This window comes from Ovis aries, chromosome 16 (genome assembly GCF_016772045.2).
Source record: "Ovis aries strain OAR_USU_Benz2616 breed Rambouillet chromosome 16, ARS-UI_Ramb_v3.0, whole genome shotgun sequence".
Classification (NCBI taxonomy): Eukaryota; Metazoa; Chordata; class Mammalia; order Artiodactyla; family Bovidae; genus Ovis; species Ovis aries.
Genome location: NC_056069.1, coordinates 4113685 through 4129487, shown reverse-complemented (window position 1 = coordinate 4129487; position 15803 = coordinate 4113685). Strand labels below are relative to the sequence as shown.

Sequence of the window (15803 nt, the reverse complement as noted above, 5' to 3'; positions counted from 1 at the left end):
TGGTAAGAGTACATGACCCCAGGTCATGGTGAAGGTTGAGTTGAGTGCCTGGCCTGGTGCAGGGGGCATGTTGTCGCTAAGTTGCAGCCCTGTGGACTGCAGCCCGCCGTACTTCCCTGTCCTTTGCTGTCTCCCAGAGTTTGCTCAAACTCATGTCCATTGAGTCGATGGTGCCATCCAGTCGTCTCATCCTCTGTCATCCCCTTCTCCTCCTGCCCACCTTTTCCAACATGAGGGTCTTTTCCAGTGAGTCGGCTCTTCACATCAGGGCCTGGATAAAAGTGCTTCCTTCCCCCATGCTCAGGAGCCCAGGCTGCCCGCCCCGCCCGTGACTCAGCACTCCGCCCTCTGAGTAGTGGGAGCTGGAGCAGGTGGGAGCAGGAGTCTCAGGGGGTGGAGCACCTGTCACCTGTCCCGCCTCCTCTATCCGTGGTCCACGGGCTTGGATTCCCTAGCGCTTTGGAAGCTCTGAGAGCCGGAAGCTCCCACATCCCCAGCCAAGTTGGCCAGGTTGCGGGGTTTTTGGCCAAGGCCTGGTGTGGTATCTTCAGGGCCAATCCTGTTTGGGTTTTACTGTTTTATTTGCTGGCCCAGAAGGATTCTGAGGCTCGGCATTTCCCTGCTGTGCCAGCATGGCCTGCCAGGGTTCTCTTCCCCGAGGGAGAGAGAGATTAAATGCCTGTCTTTGAAGCCATGTCACTCCTCTGCTTTTGTGTTTCATGATCTTGGCCCTCCTTAAGTGTCGCTTGTTCTGAAACTCAGCCGTTTCATTTCTCACTGAACTGAAACTTGGCCTGGCGATTATTGATCAGGAAGTGGTTTCCTCTCATTATTAACTGTGTATGTCCTGGCCCAGCCAAAGGCTTTGGCTCCCCCAAGGTAAAGAGGGCCTACCTTCCAAAACCAGAGAACAGATTAGATTCAGGAATCTCAGTGTGTTAAGGAGACAATGGGCTTCTTGTCACTTTCCTTTCTTATGTGGAGGGCCTTACTTCTGTCTGTTTACAAGGAGATACACACACCAATTCATCCACCCATCCATTCATCTACCCATCCATCTGTCTATTATTTTAAAATACCTATTGGCTGGATAGAGTAACGTTAATAATATTAATAATTAACATTATTAATAATACATTGGTGAACAAGATAAACGTGGTTTTAGGCTTTTAAAAACCAAAAAGACACAGTGCCAAGTGAAGGCAGTAACACCCAATAGACTGGTGTTCATAGAAGCCAGCAACAAGGTCGTCTCTGGTGCCTTTGGGGAAGAGAGGAAGGTTTGATGATGGTTTACTCGCTAGACACACCTCCCTTCCTTTATCCCTCTCTCACATACTTCTCTTCTCCCATCCACTGATTCTTCCTCTTACTCAGTCTGGCATTCATCTGTCAGTCTGTCCATCTATCTGTCAGCCCATTTGCTCATCTTCCCATCCACCCACCCACCTATCCACCCATCCTCCCACACATCCATCCTTTCCTACACTCTCCCTCCTACCCATTTCCCACCCATCCATCCATCCACAGTATAGGATTCTGTATTCTATACATCTATGCATACGCCCTTAACACCCACCCCCTTCCTATTTGTCCATCCACTTCCCCATCTGCCCAGCCATTCTCTCATCTGCTTATATACCCACCACCCATGTTCCCATCCACCCACTGGCTATTCTGTAACAGGTTGTGTGGGATAGGACAAGACGAAGCAGAGATGGGCTTTAGCTTTTCAGGACTCACAGTCAGGTCAGAGAGAGAATCTGTGAACACAAAGGACTGTGGAAGACTGTGTGGTGGTATGGTGGTTAAGACTCTGCCTGTCAGTGCGGGGGACACAGGTTTGATGCCTGGTCCGGGAAGATGCCACAGGCCCCAGAGCAATAAGCCTGTGCACCACGCCTGCTGAGCCCATGCTCTGCAGCAAGAGAGGCCACCGCAGCAAGAGGCCCTGCACCCAGACAGTAGCCCCCACTCACCAGAAGTAGAGAAAGCCCGTGCACAGCAACAAAGACCCATATAAAAAAAGGGCTATGGCACCAGGCTAACTGTGATGAGAGCCCTAGTAAGGTGTGCGAAGTTCTAGCAGAGGGTGGGAGCTGGGGTTCTGGGAACGTCTCATGGAGCAGGCTGGGGTTGAGTTAGACTTTGTGGAGTGGTTAAACATGGGTATGGCGAAGGCACTCCTCATGGAGGAAGGAGCATCAAGAAAGGCCGGTAAGTAGGGGGCTTCAGGCACTGGCTGTCGCAGGAGGTGATTGCTGGGGAGCAATGGGGTTCTGGAGGAGTGAAAGGGGCAGATCACCAGGGCCAGGGGCGCCAGGCCCCGGAATTTGGGCTTTATCCCATCGACAGCAGGGAGCCACTGAGGGTTCATCCTAAGAGGGTCTCCGGTAGGAGGCAGTGAGGGAGACAGAAGAAAGGGGCTGGTGCACACAGCCGCTGGGCAGGAGCTCCTGGAGAGTGTCCTCTGGAGGGGAAAGCTCACCAGGCACAGGGCTGCACCTGAGTGGAGTCCTGGCAGCCACTTCCTAGCTGTGTGGCCGGGGCCAAGTCACCCTCCCTACCTGGGCCTGTTTCCTATTCAACAGGAGGAGATGGCAGGGCTTTGCAGCTCTCGTGGACCCGTGCTGGCTAAGGTGGGATACTCCTTATCCTGCCTCAAGAGGCTGTCGGAGGCCTCGGCAGGCCCTTCGGCATCTTGGCCCCCAAGGACTCAAGCCTCGGGAAGGTGGGGCTGCGGCGCTGTGGCTCCACTCTGCCCCTCACTCATGCCTGCCAGCATCTGAGCCCAAGGCCACGACTGCCACCCATCCTGTCCGCGGCCCGTGGACCACCCGGCTCGAGTTGATGTTGAGCCCTTCCCTGACACATGGCGGGTGTTACTGTGACCCTGCTTTCCTCCAGGGCCCGACTTCCTCCTTCCTTAATTGAGAGTTGAAGGTTTCCCCACGATTGGTGACCGTTGTCACCGTGCAGATTGACTGTGTGCAGGCAGGGACAGCCCAGCTGGACACTGTGGGGCGCGACCAGCCCCTCCTTGGCTCCAGTGGCCTCAGCCTCTTTGGACACAGGCCTGGCTCGGTGTCCCGAGTCAGTCAGGGGGACGAGGGAAACAGAGACCTTTCGCCTTGACTGCTCCTTCTTTGGCTCTGACCTGCTGGCCTGGCTGCTCATCTGACAGGTCAGCTGCGAGCCTTCCCTCACGCCTGCCGCCCAGCCAGGTTGCTAGGCAACCTCACAGCTGATCCCCACCCAAGGTTCTTGTACCGGCTCTCTGCACTCAGGCCTTTTGCGCAGTGATGAGACTGTTCCGTATCTGCTCTATTCAGTATGGTAGCCGCTCTTCACTGGGGTTAATGTTAACTGGGAAACTACATTTTAAGTTTCATTTAATTCAGGTAACTTGAATAGGCACCTGAGGCTCGTAGCTACCATACTGGATGGTGCAGTTCCGGGGGGCTCCTGAGAGGACAGGTGCTTTTAAAGCAAGTTCTTGATGAAAGGGCCACTTTCTGTGCCTCAACCCCAGTCTGTCCTCACCAAGACCCCTGTGGCTGATTGCTAGATGTCCATTGAGTGAAAATCACCTTTAGAAACCCTGTGGATTCCTTAATCTGTGTTTCAGAACCTCCTTGTCCAGAAAGTGAAGTGTGAGAGTGTTAATCGCTCAGTTGTGTCCGACTCTTTGCTACCTCATGGGCCGTAGCCTGCCAGGCTCCTCTGTCTATGGGATTCTCCAGGCAAGAACACTGGAGTAGTTTGCCGTTCCCTTCTTCAGGGAATCGAACCTGGGTCTCCCGCATTGCAGGCACATTCAGTTATAGCTTAGCTATAATTTTATCATCCAGCTTCATTTACTTATTATTATGGCTCAATTATCTTTTTCTTATTACTATATTATTTTCCTATTTATCATTTTAAAGGATTGCTTAGTATCCCACTAAGTTGATTTAGCCATCATCCTTGGGTTGAATATTTAGGTTATTCCCACTGTGTGGATCACAATAAACTGTGGAAAATTCTGAAAGAGATGGGAATACCAGACCACCTAACCTGACTCTTGAGAAATCTGTATGCAGGTCAGGAAGCAACAGTTAGAACTGGACATGGAACAACAGAGTGGTTCCAAATAGGAGAAAGGAGTACATCAAGGCTGTATATTGTCACCCTGCTTATTTAACTTATATGCAGAGTACATCATGAGAAACACTGGACTGGAAGAAGCACAAGCTGGAATCAAGATTGCCGGGAGAAATATCAATCACCTCAGATATGCAGATGACACCACCCTTATGGTAGAAAGTGAAGAGAAGCTAAAATGCCTCTTTGATGAAAGTGAAAGAGGAGAGTGAAAAGGTTGGCTTAAAGCTCAACATTCAGAAAACGAAGATCATGGCATCCAGTCCCATCACTTCATGGGAAACAGATGGGGAAACAGTGGAAACAGTGTCAGACTTTATTTTTTGGGGCTCCAAAATCATGCAGATGGTGACTGCAGCTATGAAATTAAAAGACACTTACTCCTTAGAAGAAAAGTTATGACCAACCTAGATAGTATATTCAAAAGCAGGGACATTACTTTGCCGACTAAGGTCCGTCTAGTCAAGGCTATGGTTTTTCTTGTGGTCATGTATGGATGTGAGAGTTGAACTGTGAAGAAGGCTGAGCACCGAAGAATTGATGCCTTTGAACTGTGGTGTTGGAGAAGACTTTTGAGAGTCCCTTGGACTGCAAGGAGATCCAACCAGTCCATTCTGAAGGAGATCAACCCTGGGATTTCTTTGGAAGGAATGATGCTGAAGCTGAAACTCCAGTACTTTGGCCACCTCATGCGAAGAGTTGACTCATTGGAAAAGACTCTGATGCTGGGAGGGATTGGGGGCAGGAGGAGAAGGGGATGACTGAGGATGAGATGGCTGGATGGCATCAGTGATTTGATGGACGTGAGTCTGAGTGAACTGCGGGAGTTGGTGATGGACAGGGAGGCCTAGCGTGCTGCGATTCATGGGGTCGCAAAGAGTCGGACACGACTGAGCGACTGAACTGAACCACTTTGTTTGCCATTATTCTGGGCTAATGTGAATAGCCCAGAATTCACATTCAAATTCTGTGAATTTGATCCTAGTACATGTTTTCTCTTGTCTTTTTTGGAATTATTTCCTGGCCTTACATTCTCAGGAGTGAGTGCTAATAGGCTTAAAAGGTATTTTCTAGGTTCTGAAAATCTGTTGCCAATTTTGATCTTTATGAGATTGAATCTGTCTATATTCTCATCAGTAATGAATTTACCTATTTTACCATTTGTTTGCTTACCAGCATTGGAGGTTGTCATTTTTCCTTCTTTGTTCATTTAAAAGTGTAATGTGACTTTCTCTGCTTTTGGGGAGGAAGAGTCTTGTGGTGGAAGAATCTGTTTGCCTGGAGCCTGTTAGTAACTGCATTTCCCATCTGGGTTGCTGATCCCATTTTATCCCTCAGGTCCTCTGAGAAGCCTCAGTGAAGGTCACCTTGTAGATCATGGTGCCGTTGGGAGTGAAGGTAGTTCTCATTACACACGTGTTACATGGTGAAGTATTTTCATAGGTGTCTACTGTCTGCTAGAACAATCCCAGATTTGGGGGCCCATTTCCTTTTTGGTGGCAAAAGACAGTCATCCAAAAGGGAGCCTAAGGGCAGGGCCTGCATCAGGATCGGTGGCTCCAGGTGCCCCACAGCCTCTCAGCGGAGGTCCCCCTCCATCGTGGCCTTCCTGGCCTTGGCCTCATCCTCAGGCAGGCTCTCCAAAGGGGTGGCAAGATGGGCTGCCAGACCCTGTAGCCTTCCCATCTTACAGTCTACCAACCCAAGAGAAAGAAAAAAAGATGTATTTGGTGATAAGTTGAGCAAAAAATTTAAAAACACACACACAAAAGACCATTTGGGTACAACCCTGTTGGCCTGCCACTGGGTGTGACTGAGTGGCTGGGCTGGGATCTGTGCCAGGACCGTGTGGGCTCAGCCCCTCATGAAGAGTGAAAGAGAGGCAGTTCCCAAAAGCAACTGGTGCTGAGTCCTCAGAGGGAAACGGATGCAGGCCAGTCCCCCTGCTGCCCCGCTTTAGGATTCATTTCCAGGCAGCTCCAGGGGCTCCCAGGCCTGAAGTGAGCTGCGCCCCGGGAACAGGAGCCCCCACCCCCCGCCAGTCGGGCCCTTCAGCGCGTGTTTGCTTCTGCAGAGAGCTCAGTCGCCGCAGCCTGCACCCTGCACGCTGCATAACCTTCACAGACTCAGCTTCCCCAGCTGCGGACTGGGGACTGGGCGCTGGGGTTTGAGGGGGCGACTGATGTTCTTTCTGGCCCCTGTGCTCCGATAGCAGTCCTTTCCCGGAGGAGGGGGAGGGCGGGACACAGCGGTCAGCCTGCAGCCAGGAGGGCAGGGAGGGCCCGGGCCGTCCCCAGCTGGCGGTGGCTGTGTGGGTGACTTTCAGGAAGCCCTCAGCCCCTGACTGGGCCCCTCGGCTTGGGCGGGGCTTCTGCTGAAGGGTGGTTCCCGCCTCCTTGGGGCCGGCCGGTGCTGCACAAGGGGGAGGATTGTTCCCAGAGAGGTGCCTGGGCGGGAAACACAAGTGGCCACTGTGTGTCTGCTCTCAGGGTGTGGGGCGAGGTGCTAGTCACCGCTGGCCAGCAGTGCAGCGCTGGGTGGGGGCTCTTGCCGTCTGTCCTTCGCTGGACCCCAGCCTTGCCTCAGTCGGTGGGAGACGGACGTCAGAGGCCACAGATGGCCGCTTGTTCTTTATATGACTTCCTTGTCTGTCGACTCCCACTGTGTCCCATCCACGTGGACAACCTTTAGCTTTCCAGTACCCACCCACTCCCCAAGCGGCCCTCACATCAGACTCGAGAGAGCTTGGCTATCATGTCCCCTTTCTCCTACTGCAGAATTTACAGGAACCTCTGGCAGAATGGTCAGGAACATGGATTTTGAAGTCACGTGGGCTTCTATTTAACTTCCAGCCCTGCTGTTTTACCTGCTCTGTGACTTCGAGCAAGTGACTTCACCTCTCCGGGCATCAGATTTCTTGCATATGTAAAATGAGGCTCTTATAGACGTATGTATTCTCAAGTTCCAGACCAAGAGAAGCCGAGCTGCTTTCATCTGCTCCATCCTGTAATCTCATGTTAGAACTTAGGGGCAGTCACTGTGTCTTCGTCACTGACTAGTAAACCTGAATGTCCGTCGCTGTGTTCTCTACAAGTTTTGTGAACCCGAACATACTTAATCACAATGCAATGGTAGATAAGGGCCCTAATGTCCACCAAAAGGAGCCGCAAAGTTCAGAAATGCATTTTGAAATGTCAAACAGGGAATAAATCACATTCAGGATAGTTTTAACGTTAGGTATTTTATTATATGCATTTATCCTATGTTATGCATTATTTAATATGTACACATTTATGGTATATGTCTACATATATATATATATATACATAGCTGCTGCTGCTGCTGCTAAGTCACTTCAGTCGTGTCCAACTCTCTGCAACCCTATGGACGGCAGCCCACCAGGCTCTCCCGTCCCTGGGATTCTCCAGGCAGGAGCACTGGAGTGGGTTGCCATTGTCTTCTCCAATGCATGAAAGTGAAAAGTGAAAGTGAAGTCGCTTAGTCGTGTCTTCGCAACCCCATGGGCTGCAGCCTACCAGGCTCCTTTGCCCATGGGATTTTCCAGGCAAGAGTACTGGAGTGGGGTGCCATCGCCTTCTCCCATATACATAGCTAGTATCTCAGCATATTTGAATACTTTAATTCTTTCTAGGTGAAAGAGTTTACAAAGTATCTTTTTTCCTACTGCTTAACAAAAAAGGTGACAATTACTCTTGTTCACCCTATTTGACTGATTAAAAATAACAATTTTTGCTGAAAGAAAAAAGAGGCTCTCTCTCTTTTTTTTTTTAATTTGTTTTTATTGAATTTGTTATGATATTGTTCTGTTTTATGTTTTGGTTTCTTGGCCAAGAAGTGTGTGGGATCTTAGTTCCCTGATCAGGGATTGAACCCGTACCCCTTGCATTGGAAGGTAAAGTCTCAACCACTCGGCCACCAGGGAATTCCCGAAAGAGGCTCTTAATAATACGATGCTCTTGTAAACATTAATTGAGGGGATTAATGAGGGCCCAGTGTCTTCTTGGGCCCTCTCTAAGCTCTGCTGCTTTGGAGTTAGTTTAGCTTTCAGGCTCCCCTTGGGAGCATGATGACCTGGCAGCTTGACTGTGGTAGGCAGTGCCAGAGGCTAGCAGTGAAAGAGAGCTCAGGGCAGTCTTCTGAGACTGCATTTCATTGGTCGACTTGATCACATGTCTGTCCTTGAACCAATCACTGTGGTGAGACGAAATGCAGTGTACTGACTGGATGGCATAAATCATCTACCTGCTTCTGGATATGGTGGTGGGATCAGCCGTGTTACAGCTTGGGGACTGGGAATGAGAATGGGTTGACTCCTCTAAAGAAAGGTCAGGGAAGGGTGAGTTATGTTATGCGAGGGCAATAATTCCAACCTTTAGGAAGAAATTCTTCACCGGAAAAGTGCCTCACAAATAACAGGCACTCCATAAATGATGCTTGAATGAATGAATGGGGAATAAGCTGATTCCCACCAGCCTAGTGTAGTAAAGAACACTGAACTGGGAGTAAGACCACTGCAGCTCCCAGTCCTGGGTGGGTCCTGATATCTCCCTGAGCTTCAGTGTGCTCATCTAGGAAATGGGCGTGATGGCTGATACCTCACTCCTGAGCAGGTTAAATCCTGGCTCTCTAGTCCTCCGCAGCTACCAAGCACTCTGGCAGGGAGTGGTTGCTATTGGCTGTGGTTGTCGCTTATCTTTAGCAAAGGGAGGTGGCGCAGGGAACGCTGGGCCCTTGCCAGGACGGACATGCTGAGAACTGATGCAGAGCTCAGGCTGTTTGAGATAGGCAGGCTGGAATTTGGATTCACCCTTCACCCCCCTAACCCCATCTGCTGTGTGACCCGAGGCGTTTACTGTGACTCTCTGAGTCTGTTTCCTTGCCTGTAAATCGGGAATGCTGGTATTTGTCTCGAAGGGCTGCGTTGAGGATGAAGTGAGAAATTCTGTCTAAGGCCTGTAGCAGCACGCAGTGAGTGCTCAGACAGTGTTAACTGGTTTATAATAGCGATTATTCCTCCTCTGTGGCCTTCAGCTGACAGACTGCTGTTCCACCTTTGCCATCTGCCTCTATGGGGATTCGATTATGAGCTGCTGACCTTCAGCATCCCCTGAAGGGAGTTGAGAATGGAGATCAGAAACCAGGCCCTCTGTGCACTGGGAACAACTGGAAGAACAGGTCTTCAGGTGGATGTTTCCAGAGACAATTTTATGAGTAAAGTCTTGCATCTTCTCATATCTAGAAAAGCACTAGAATCTTTCACGGTGATGTCAGTTTTTCGTGACTAGCAGAGATCTTCTGCCAAAACTATGTGCTTGATTGCACGTACTCCTCTTTCACCAAAATCACATACATACTGACCTTCCCCCGGCCTCTTTGGAGCAATCTTTCAGGGCTGTCTGAAATGCTGTCTCCCGGGCTCTAGTCCTCATTTTGCCCCAAATAAACCTTAGCTCACAACCCTCACTTTGTGCATTTTTTTCAGTTGACACTGCCTTAACCAGGCTATTAGAGCATTTAATTTGGCCAGGTCACTTCATGTGCCCTGACTGTTGGCAGCCCGTCCTGGCAGGCTCCGGGTCTCCGTGAAATCAGAGAGAGGTGCTGGGGCGGGCGTTCCTCAGTGTTGATGTTGATGCCCTGCCTGAGGCTGGACCCTGTGGCCAGTGCTGCGTTTCAGGGTGGAGTGCAGGACAGATTTAATGCTCTCCCAGAAAACAGCCCCTGCCTGGGCCTCTTCTACCTGCAGGAGAGGAGAGTCCTTTAAAGGAAATCCAGGAAAAGGTGACTGTAGCCTCCTTCACCAGCTCTCAGGAGTGAAAGATGGGCACGTGAGGGCAGCCTTTGCTAGCTCAGCTCGCCATGCGCTGCTGCGGCAGAAGCCTGGGAGGGCGTGGCCGCGGGGGTCGCCTCGGCCACCTGGCTCTCGCTGTAGCTGCTTGCTGAGCCCTCTACTGTCTTTTCTGTAAATGAGCAGAGTGGATCTTAGCTTTGCTTCTGGATCTGGACAGGAGGAGGAGAGTGAATGCTGTACTGTGAAAGGATGTGTTGATGGTCTTCTAGTGGGACAGAAAAAAATCAGCTTTACAAGAAATGAAAGGGCAGGCACCTCATCAGTTAAGTGTGTGTGTGTGTTGTGTGTGTTGTGTATGTGTTGTGTGTTTGTGTGAGAGAGCGCGCGCGAGTGCCTGATTGCTTAATTGTTGAGAGAGAGAGAGAGAGCGCCTGATTACTTAATTGATGAATTTCTAAGGTGTTCCAAGCAAGTTTTCAAAACTGAGTTCAGGGGGGCGGACCTGACCCAGGGAGGGCCGGGTGAGCAGGGTGATGTCTAGGATGGACGATGGCCTCAGGGAACGGCCCCACACGAAAGTCCGTTCCCTGAACTGAGCTCCTGGGCCAGACGTGGAAGGTTCCCTAGACCACTAGGCCACTCCCGGGTGCAGGAGTGCACTCCCTGTGACCCGAGTTGCTGGGGCTCTGCCTCAGTCTCCCCATCCGAGGTAACAGTTGCACCTGCCTGGCAGGATGCTTGAGGAGGTACGTGAGTGACCACGTGTCGAAGTGTAGACAAGGGTCCCACGTGGAGCGGGCCCTTGAGAAATGTGAAAGCATTATTGTCACTGTGTGGAACCTGTGGACTCGGTGGCTCAGTTAATGGAAACGTTTACCTAAACTGAGAATAAATTTACAAATGAGCCTAAAAGTTGCCTATTGGCATCACTTCCTTCCTCCCAGTTTCCATGCCCACCCCCCCAGGCATGCTGTCTCACCGCCGGGAGCAGAGATGGGTCTCCCCCGCTGGCCACTGAGCTGCTTGGGGCCAGGGCGGGGTGGATGTGTCTGCACCACTGGTACCGCGGGCAGGGCCTCTGGTCTCAGAGGCCTCTGAGTTCTGGGGGTGACGGGGGACCTTGGAGAGTAGTGTGCAGTGCCAGAATGCTGAAAGAGGACCTAGGTTCAGATTCTGGGACTGCCTCTCTGGTTCCAGCCTCGTCCCTCTCTCTAGTCCGTAGAAGGGGTTACGGTGTGAGCTGACGTGAGTGCCCGTTGTCATCCGCAGGGTGCTGGGTGGCGCAGCTGTCAGCGTTTCCATCGGCTCACGTGGCGGAGCTGTCCTGTTAGGCACGTGCCATGTGGCATGTCCTCAGAGCAGCACCGAGGTGTGCAGTCTAGGGTGGCCCGTTTTCCATGCGCTTTCCAGCAGACTGCTGTTCAAAGGCTGCAGACGAGCGCTGGCTTTTAGGCCCGTGTTGGAGGACAGCGTGCTCTCTCTCACTGGGGGCACCCTTTCCCCTGACCAGAGGCACAGTGGGTGGGTGCTCCAAGAAATGCCCTCCACCCCAAGGCTTCCGGGGACCGGTTGGGCTCTGCCCCTTCTGGGCACTAGCTCACTGTGGGTGAAATCGCTTGCACTACTTACACAGTTATTTCTCTCTCACTGCCAGTTCTAACTGTGGTTAAATATGCAGAGCACAAAATAGACTGTCTTAGCCGATTCTAGCTGTACAGCTCACTGGGGTGAGGTCTGCTCACACTGTGTGTGCTGCCTTCCTCTCTATCCATTTCTAGAACTTGTGCCTCATCCCAAGAGAAACTCTGTACCCACTAAACACTCAACTCCTCACTCCTGATGGTAACCAGTCCCTGGCAGCCTCTATTCTACTTTCTTTCTCTATGAAAGTAGTTTATTGACTATTCTAGGTACCTCATTTATGTGGAATTAATGCGATATTTGTCCTTTTGTGACTGTATTATTTCTTACTTAGCATAATGTCCTCCAGATTCATCCATGTTGTAGCTTGTGCCAGAATTTCCTTCCTTTTTAAGACTAAATAGTACCCCATTGAATGTGTAAATCATCCTCCCAGGAAGACTGGTTCTGGGACAACCCCGCAGATACCAAAATCCGTGGGTGTTAAGTCTCTTATATCAATGGCATTCAGTTCAGTTCAGTGGCTCATTTGTGTCCAACTCTTTGTGACCCCACGAATCGCAGCACGCCAGGCCTCCCTGTCCATCACCAGCTCCCAGAGTTCACTCAAACTCATGTCCATCGAGTCGGTGATGCCATCCAGCCATCTCATCCTCTGTCGTCCCCTTCTCCTCCTGCCCCCAATCCCTCCCAGCATCAGAGTCTTTTCCAATGAGTCAACTCTTCGCATGAGGTGGCCAAAGTACTGGAGCTTCAGCTTTAGCATCATTCCTTGCAAAGAACACCCAGGGCTGATCTCCTTCAGAATGGACTGGTTGGATCTCCTTGCAGTCCAAGGGACTCTCAAGAGTCTTCTCCAACACCACAGTTCAAAAGCATCAATTCTTCGGCACTCAGCTTTCTTCACAGTCCAACTCTCACATCCATACATGACCACTGGAAAAACTATAGCCTTGACTAGACAGACCTTTGTTGGCAAAGTAATGTCTCTGCTTTTGAATATGCTATCTAGGTTGGTCATCACTTTCCTTCCAAGGAGTAAGCGTCTTTTAATTTCATAGCTGCAGTCACCATCTGCAGTGATTTTGGAGCACCCCAAAAATAAATTCTGACACCGTTTCCACTGTTTCCCCATCTATTTCCCATGAAGTGATGGGACCAGATGCCACCATCTTTGTTTTCTGAATGTTGAGCTTTAAGCCAACTTTTTCACTCTCCTCTTTCAGTTTCATCAGGAGGCTCTTAAGTTCTTCTTTGCTTTCTACCATAAGGGTGGTGTCATCTGCATATCTGAGGTTATTGATATTTCTCCAGGCAATCTTGATTCCAGCTTGTGCTTCCTCCGGCCCAGCATTTCTCATGGTGTACTCTGCATATAAGTTAATTAAGCAAGGTGACAATATACAGCCTTGACATACTCCTTTTCCTGTTTGGAACCACTCTGTTGTTCCATGTCCAGTACTGACTGTTGCTTCCTGAACTGCATATAGGTTTCTCAAGAGGCAGGTCAGGTGGTCTGGCATTCCCATCTCTTTCAGAATTTTCCACAGTTTATTGTGCTCCACACAGTCAGAGGCTTTGGAATAGTCAATAAAGCAGAAATAGATGTTTTTCTGGAACTCTCTTGCTTTTTCCATGATCCAGTGGATGTTGGCAATTTGATCTCTGGTTCTTCTGCCTTTTCTAAAACCAGCTTGAACATCTGGAAGTTCACAGTTCACATACTGCTGAAGCCTGGCTTGGAGAATTTTGAGCATTGCTTTACTAGCGTGATGAGATGAGTGCAATTGTGCAGTAGTTTGAGCATTCTTTGGCATTGCCTTTCTTTGGGATTGGAATGAAAACACCTTTTCCAGTCCTGTGGCCACTGCTGAGTTTTCCAAATTTGCTGGCATATTGAGTGCAGCACTTTCACAGCATTATCTTTCAGGATTTGAAATAGCTCAACTGGAATTCCATCACTTCCACTAGCTCTGTTCGTAGTGATGCTTCCTAATGCCCACTTGACTTCACATTCCAAGATGTCTGGCTCTAGGTGAGTGATCACACCATCGTGATTATCTGGGTCATGAAGATCTTTTTTGTACAGTTCTTCTGTGTATTCTTGCCACCTCTTCTTAATATCTTCTGCTTCTGTTAGGTCCAGACCATTTCTGTCCTTTATCAAGCCCATCATAGTATTTCCATATAAGCTGTGCACATCCTTCTGTATACTTTAAACATCTGTAGATTACATTTAATACCGAAGTCTATGTAAATGCTATGTAAATAGTTGTAAATATGATGTAGATGATATGTAAATAATTGCCAGGCACGTGGCAAATTCAGGCTTTGCTCTTTGGAACTTTCTGATTTTTTTTCCTGAATATTTTTGATCTTCAGTTCGTTGACTCTGACGCTATGGAACTTAGGATCCAGGAGGACTGTCTGTGCCCTGTTTTTTCACTTCATTCATCTGCCGATGGACACTTGGGTCGTTTCCACCATTTGGCTCTTGTGAATAGCGCTGCTGTGAACATTGGTGTACAGAGACTGCTCAAACTCCTGCTCGCAGATCTTTTGCAGATATGCCTAGGAGTGGAACTGCTGGGCCGTATGGTAGTTCTATGTTTAACCTTTTGAGAAACCGCCAAGCTCTTTTCCACAGCAGCTGTACTGCTTTTCTGCCCACGAGCAATGCACAGAGGTACCAATTTTTCCACGTCCTCAACACTTATTTTCCGTTTTTAGAGAATTATATCTATCCTTGTAGATGTGAAATTCTCTCACTCTCTTTTTCATCAAATAAGAAACCTTTGTTAGAATCAGGTGAAGTGCATCTATGAAAAACTCTTAATTTTGCTTTTAATATACGTGACATAATGCAGATAAATGCTCACAGCATCCTTTTAACACTTTAAAGCAATCCAGGGTGCGTAAAAGTGTCCTTTGTCTCTGCCCCCATGCCAGCCTCCTCCCCAGCCTGCTGTCAGGCAGTATTTTTCCAGTTTTCCATGCATGTACATTTCCTGTGTGAGCATTTATGAAAAAGTAGTTTTCCATCTTTTTAAATATAAAAAGCATCATACCACTTTTTATTTTTCAGTGACGTGGGTCTTTTACAGAACAGCCAGGAATCTTTCCAGGCTGTGTTATGCCCGAAGTCCGAGTCTCCAAAACTGAGAGAATAAGACGTCCACAGCAATGCAAAAGCATAAAGGGGTTTATTGCTAGCTCGAGCTAGGGCTCACGTCTCATCCAGCGCAGTGGAGTCTTGACGAGAGCCCCAAGCTCTGCATCACATCTACTTTTATACAGACGGTTCTTTGTTCCTGTAACAGCATAGCTGATTGGTTAAACCGTACATGCAGGACTTTTAAACCTCACATCCCTATCGGGATTGGCTCAGGTCTGGCGCAGGCGGTGGGGGCAGGGGGGGGGGGCTACGGGGATTTTTTCTGATTGGTCGAGCTACACTGCCTGCGGAAGTTCCCAGTGCCTCAGCTTTCCTAGAGACTAAACCTCGGGCCTTGCCTGCCCCTTAGAGCCTGTCCTGGCTTCAGTTTGGTCCTAACATTCCCCCCTGTCTTCAGCTACATAGAGGAATCTTCCTCTTTATTTTGGGGCAGGGCCTGATGCTGTTGCCTCAGTACCATCAGTTGGATGGTATTGACGCGGTCTTTTACAAAGGCAACAAGCTTAGTTATTATGCATGGACCCAAAGTAAGTATTAATAGTAGCACTATGAGAGGGCCCACCAGGGTGGAAATGAGTGTTGTTAACCACAGGGACTGTTGGAACCAGGACTCAAATCAATTTTGAGACTTTTTTTTTTTTAGCCCATCTCTTATCTTGGCCAGGGACTCCCTGATTATCCCTGAGTGATTCACATAAAAACAATGTTCTTTCCCTAACACAGCACATGGGCCCCCTGAGAGACTTCCTACTCAAGGTACTTTTTGGGAATTGGGGCGGAGGTCTCTTTCTTCTGTAACTTCTTCCTGCTGTGCATGGGCGTGGGCCTGCCTAGCAGAGCAGAAGTCTCTCCACCTGATCTAAGTTGGGGTTTTCCACATCTGAAACCAGCTTCTACCCTTGTGGTTGCAGCAATTTAGTTGGCCCCTCTCAGAGATGAAATAGACAAGGGCCAAACAAGAGACCTAACAGGATGGTCATCTCTGGTCCCCGGAAACAGAAGGCAACATTTGGGGTGAGGGTTGCAGGCTTT

The 15803-nt window shown here is 49.5% G+C and overlaps 1 protein-coding gene across 1 annotated transcript in view; it reads left to right on the top strand.

Annotated features, from left to right (window-relative positions):
* Nucleotides 1–15803, top strand: part of STK10 (serine/threonine kinase 10) — a 130051-nt gene that overhangs the window by 13260 nt on the left and 100988 nt on the right. The window lies entirely within an intron of this gene.